Source organism: Miscanthus floridulus, unplaced genomic scaffold (assembly GCF_019320115.1).
Source record: "Miscanthus floridulus cultivar M001 unplaced genomic scaffold, ASM1932011v1 os_1181_2_3, whole genome shotgun sequence".
NCBI lineage: Eukaryota > Viridiplantae > Streptophyta > Magnoliopsida > Poales > Poaceae > Miscanthus > Miscanthus floridulus.
The window spans coordinates 15303-21398 of record NW_027097569.1 but is presented as its reverse complement, the minus strand read 5'-3'; the positions used below and the strand labels follow the sequence as shown (position 1 = coordinate 21398).

Below are 6096 nucleotides of genomic sequence, written 5' to 3'. Positions count from 1 at the left end.
CCGTAAACTAGTTGTCAAGCTCTTTAGTGTAGCTAGTTGTGAGAGCTTGTTTGCTTGGTTGGTGTGGCTCTTTAGTTAGCCTTTGAGAGCACACTAACATAGGGTAGTGTCATAGCTATTGTGTGAATAGATACCATCTAAACTAGAATTGTGGTAGGTGGCTTGCATTTTGAGTAGGCTAACGCAACACTTGCTTCGCCTCATAATTGTCTAACCATTTTGTTAAGTATTGTTGTAGAAATGTTATTAGGCTATTCGCCCCCCCTCTAGCCATTAGGACTTTTCAGTCGTTCGTGATGGGGTCAGCATAGCCCTCATGTGGCATGCCATTGCTCCTTAACCCATGTCCTGACAGATGCCTGGGTCATTCCAAAGACCGACTCAAGTGGCCCCCTGGCCTCCCCTCGATGGAGATTCTATGGGCATGGCTCGAGGTTAGGATCGAATGAGAAGGTTGAGATGACCCTATCTGCTTCTAAGCAGATTGGGCAAGGGCCGATGGGGCTTATCTATGTTTTCTCCCCTGGCTCTGTTTGACGCAAGGCAGCCTCGAGCCCTTCGCGGGCCGACCTTCGGACCCCAGTGAGTCGTTGCTCATGTCGAATGAGGCAACTACTGCTTCGTGACACAACACGGAGTGTTGTGATGCATTTAACTGCATATGCGATGCTTCAGATGTATGGGATGAATTTATGACTGTATGAATGAATGTGTGAATGTGTGTATGAGTATGGATTAATGAATGATCATGTATCAGAAAAATAAAGTAAGGGATTGGTAGAGTTACCTTGATGACTCGAGTGATAGGCTTTGAGGAGTTTTTATCGGATATGTCCAAATAGGATCCGCTTTCGTTGTTCATGATAGAGTTGGCATGGCCCACATGGGGCGTCCCTCTGCTCCTTACCTATCTCTTAGCATTCACCTGAGCCATCTGATTGACTCAGGAAGCCTGTTGGTTTCTCCTTGGCGGAGATCCCATTGTTGGGCCCTTTCCAAGCCCTGCCTAGGAAGATGGAGGGCTGCCTATGTGCGGTTGCCCTTTCCAAGCCCTTTCTTGTGCCGGCGTGTGGTAGTGGTGGGCGGATGGAGCGATTCATCTGGTGCGTCCTTGCTCCCATGGTGGGGAGAGAGGCCACGAGTCGATGTCGTGACGTGGAGCTCTCCGCCTATTGAACGGCGGTGGTTTCCACTAGCGCCCAGAGGTTCTGGTAGACCGCTTGCTCGTAGGGGTCGACAGGCTCTAGAAGGCCACGTAGGAGCATCGCCGCGACGACGATGTTCTAGCCAGCTCGAGCAAACTATGGAGGATCATTCCCCTCATCCATGATGTTGCACTAGACCTAGAAGGTGACCTCGGGCGCCGCTCGTTGGGTTACTAGCATGGGGCGCAGTGTGCTGCGACGAGCGTGCCGACGCAGGTGGCGGCTGGTTCTACCACCTTTGTCGTAGCTCCTCGCCGTGCTCCTATGCACACGTAAGGGCCTCCACGCGAGGGTCCAGAGGGGTGTGGGTCTGTAGAGACTCCGTTACCACCGGTGGCTGTTCCAGAGTGTTCGCCATAGCGTACTCCTAGGACAGAGGGTGGCTAGGTGCCACAATGTTGCCAATGCTGGAGTCATCGCTCTCAACCTCGTTATTCATGAGGTCGTGGAAAGAGATGGGAGCGTAGCCCACCATCCCCACGAATTCGAATGTGAGAGGGGCGACGTCAGCATCTTTTAGAGCCCCCATGCGTATGTGTCCGTGGGGGACGCGAGGCCATAAGGGAACCGGTTGCATGGCGGTTGCGGCAGGGACAATGGGGTCCCTCCGGAGAATCGGCGGAAGATAGTAAATAGTGAGCAAATAACAATGTGTACGTTACTCACAGCGGGGTTTGAGTCCAGCGTGGGCTCGGAGCGAAGTGTAGGTGCCTCGTCATTGAAGTCACCGGGTGTCCCGAAGCCGACGTAGGGCGCTCCTCCTTCGACGGGCGTCGGGACAAGTTCCTCCTCACGGAGGTGAAGCACGCCGAGCCGGTCGACGATGAAGTCCAGGCTTCCAAAGAAGGTCTGGGACGGCTTGAAGACGGGAGGAACCCACATCCCAACAGGTGGGAGCGCGGGAAACTCCAGCGAGGTGAAGCGAGTCGTATCGCTTGAGCCTGCCATACCAAAGATGGTGGAAAGGTGGGCCATCCGATGACCAAAAACATGAACGTATGGCGTCCTCCCCATGAACGGCGCCAACTGTCGGTGTGAAAAGTGACCAACACGTAAATATTTATCGTTTTGCCGTATATTGTGATCGGATGTGGCCTAGCACTCAATGACATAGGGTTTATACTAGTTCAGGCAACGTACCCTACGTCTAGTTTGAGTCAGTCGATGACTTTATTCCTAAGCCCAGGTGCTCGAAGTTTGCTGGGGGTTACAAATGAGTGGGAGTAAGATGGGGGCATCGGAGGTCCGGTCGGACTCCGGACCGAAGGGCCAAGAGTGACGGGAGCTCTAACGTGCGCTAAGTGTTCGAACGTATGCTCTGTCTGGCTTTAGAGAGTCTAAAGCTAGCAGACAACGAGTCAGAATGATCCGCGCGGTGTCTATTGTTCGAGATGGCTTTCGCCTCGCAGACCACCATATCGGAAACCAAGGATGCCATCTCCATGCAGATCAACAAGGGTGGCACCGCTATTGTTTTCACAAAATAGCCACTCAGTACATGTGTCATTCGTATTCCTGCCATTGCGCCCTTTTTTTCCTTTTTTCTATTTTTTCTATTTTCCTCTTTTTGCATACGGGGCTAGAGCTGGAAAGGTTGCGTCTCTTCGTCTGTACGTGATGCGCGATGCTTCCTCTTTTGTATGCGATGATGGTGCCTGACGCGTCGCCGCCGCCAGATGCGTTGCTGCCTATCGGCACGGCGCTACAGGTCGACGCGTTGCCGCCTCCCGATGCGGCGCTGCCGCCCGACGCGATCGTCCTTGTGAGAACCATGAAGCCTGTGTGATGTACACGGCGAGTTCGAGCCCATTGCAGCTGGCCACGAGATAGTAGTTGGCAATGTACCGGCATCAAACGGCATAAGCACCTCTCAGGCTCTGCTTCCATGTCTAGGAGGACGTAGTCGACGTGGACTCTACAGACGTGGACGGAGGCGAGCAGACGATCTTAACGCAAACTTTGTAGATAGGGGCGGACAGGAGATTGAATTTGCAAGCGACAATAACTCTTTACCTTTTGGGACTATACGTGATTGCTTTGTTTTTGAATTAACTAACACTTAGCCCGAACGTGATTGCTTTGTTTTGGTGCCTGTACGTGATTGCTTTGGGCGAGTTGGCTACGTTCATTTAAATAATTATATATAGTCTAATTTTACCCTAAATCATCATCAATTTCCGCAACGCGCGGGTAATAGGTGAAACCAGCTTAGCTGCAGCAAAATTGGACCACTAACCTCACATAGCAGTTGGGCGGAATACACGTCCTTGTTTGTGACTCGCCATACAGACCGGAAAAAATTGCATTATTGCTTGCAATAGGAACGAGAACAACGTCCCAGCCAATCTTCTTTGCGAGAAAAAAAAACTGAATGGAATGTCCTCTTTATTATTATTATTATTATTATTATTATTATTATTATTATTATTATTATTATTATTATTATTATTATTATTATTATTATTATTATTATTATTATTATTATTATTATTATTGTTATTGTTATTATTATTGTTATTATTATTGTTATTATTATTGTTATTGTTGTTGTTGTTGTTGTTATTGTTATTGTTATTGTTATTGTTATTGTTATTGTTATTGTTATTATTATTGTTATTGTTATTATTATTGTTGTTGTTATTGTTGTTATTATTATTGTTATTATTATTATTGTTTTTGTTATTATTATTGTTATTATTATTATTGTTGTTATTATTATTATTATTGTTGTTGTTGTTGTTGTTGTTGTTATTGTTATTATTGTTGTTATTGTTATTGTTGTTATTGTTATTATTATTGTTATTGTTGTTATTGTTATTATTGTTGTTATTATTGTTATTATTGTTGTATTTATTATTATTATTATTATTATTAGGTGTTATTATCAACGCTGCACTTCTTCCACATCCACTCTAAATCTACGAAGTTTTGAACATGTACTAATTTACATGATCCCATTATGTAACTTTGACCATAACTTTTTTATTTATGAACATTGTAATAGAAGTTTGTATACTTACTTCATCATTTATGGAATATACTGTTGACGACATGGCCCCGTTCGCTGGGAGGAATTCTGGAGAAATCTGGATGAATTTGGAGAAATTTGTGAGAAAAAAAATACTGTTTTGGATGAAAAAAGAAGCGAATCAAGCCAGGTTTAAGGGCAAGCGAACGCGGCACTATATTTCCGTATGATCAATAACTTTAGTCCTTTGCATGCATATGCATGGTTGACCAGTTCAAGTCAGTCCCCGGCAGCATCGGCGACCACAGTTACGTACCTGCAGGGCACACTGGTATAGGAATTCGCCATGCCCCGGGCCGCTCGAGGAGACCATCACGTCACGTACGTACAGGATTACTGTATAAATAGAACGCACTTCCTGCTTGTCCAGACCACGAAGACACGAACAACCCAAGAACAAACACATCCCGGAGCTGGCCGCGTCCGCGGCGGCCAAGGCCATCGCCGAGTGGGGTCGCCCAGCCACCGACATCACCCACCTCATCTTCAGCACCTACTCCGGCGCGCCCGCCCCGAGCGCCGACCGCCGCCTCGCATCGCTGCTGGGCCTCAGCCCCACGGTCTCCTGCACCATACTCAACCTCCACGGCTGCTACGGCGGGGGCAGGTCGCTCCAGCTCGCCAAAGAGCTCGCGGAGAACAACCGCGGCGCGCGCGTCCTCGTGGCGTGCTCCGAGATCACGCTCATCGCCTTCTATGGGCCGGAAGACGGCTGCCCCGACAACATCCTTGGCCAGGCTCTGTTCGGCGACGGCGCCGGTGCCGTCATCGTCGGCGCCGACCCCGTCAGCCCCTGGAGCGCCCGCTGTTCGAGATGGCTTTCGCCTCGCAGACCACCATACCGGAAACCAAGGATGCCATCTCCATGCAGATCAACAAGGGTGGCATGGAGTACCACATCTCTAACCAGGTTCCCCGGTTGCTGGGGTGCAACGTGGAACGCTGCTTGGTCGACGCGTTTGGTGCGCTTAGCATCCATAATGCCGATTGGAACGACCTCTTCTGGGCGACGATCCATCCTGGCGGTCGTGCCATCCTAGACCACATCGAGGGAGTGCTCGGCCAGGACGACGGGAAGCTTGCGGCCAGTCGCCACGTTCTCAGCGAGTTCGGCAACATGAGCGGCACAACGGTGATCTTCGTGCTCGATGAGCTACGCCGCCGTCGGGTTCGGGCGGCCAACCAGGAGGAAGGCCAAGCGCCGGAGTGGGGAGTCATGATGGTGCTGCATGCCCCCGCCACTCTGGAGGGAAATTAGAAATTCAAATTTAAATGCAGTACAACCCGATGCGCAAAGGTTAAGTAATTAGATCGATCAAATAAGTAAGACGGACCTACAGTAATGAACCTTAATAAGGCGCTGGAGTGTGAAATTAGTAGTCCCTTAATTATCAGCTTGATATGTATTGTTTTTTTATTGAATTTGTTTAACAATAATGGGTCAGGTGTTGGATCTACCAATGTTCTGAACTTTATATTTGTGGGCATACTTTTTTTTTGCTTTGATTAAATAACGGTTTTACGCTTCGATGGTGAAACTGGGTGGTGATGCTCATCACCATCCATTTCAAACTAGTGGTAAAAATCAATTAAAAAATACTTTGTCGTGATCTCCCCTGCACCACCCTTGGTTTGTCCACGTCCTCGTTGCCATGCCCGCGTCTTCAGAGCAGGCGGGGCGGCCAGGCCCTTTCGTTTCCACGACGTTGTCAGTCCCACCGACACACAAATTAACTACACATGGCACCATAGTGCTGCCGCCGCCGACACGTAGATTCACTGCACGTGGCACCCTAGGGCCTCGTCGCTCCGTCTCTCCATCGCCAAAAGTTTGCCACCTTGCGTATGCCTGAAGTCCGCTGA

The 6096-nt window shown here is 49.0% G+C and overlaps 1 pseudogene; it reads left to right on the top strand.

Moving 5' to 3' along the window:
- Positions 1-2853: 2853 nt before the first annotated feature.
- LOC136533765 (bisdemethoxycurcumin synthase-like) lies at positions 2854-5747 on the top strand (annotated as a pseudogene).
- Positions 5748-6096: the final 349 nt, after the last annotated feature.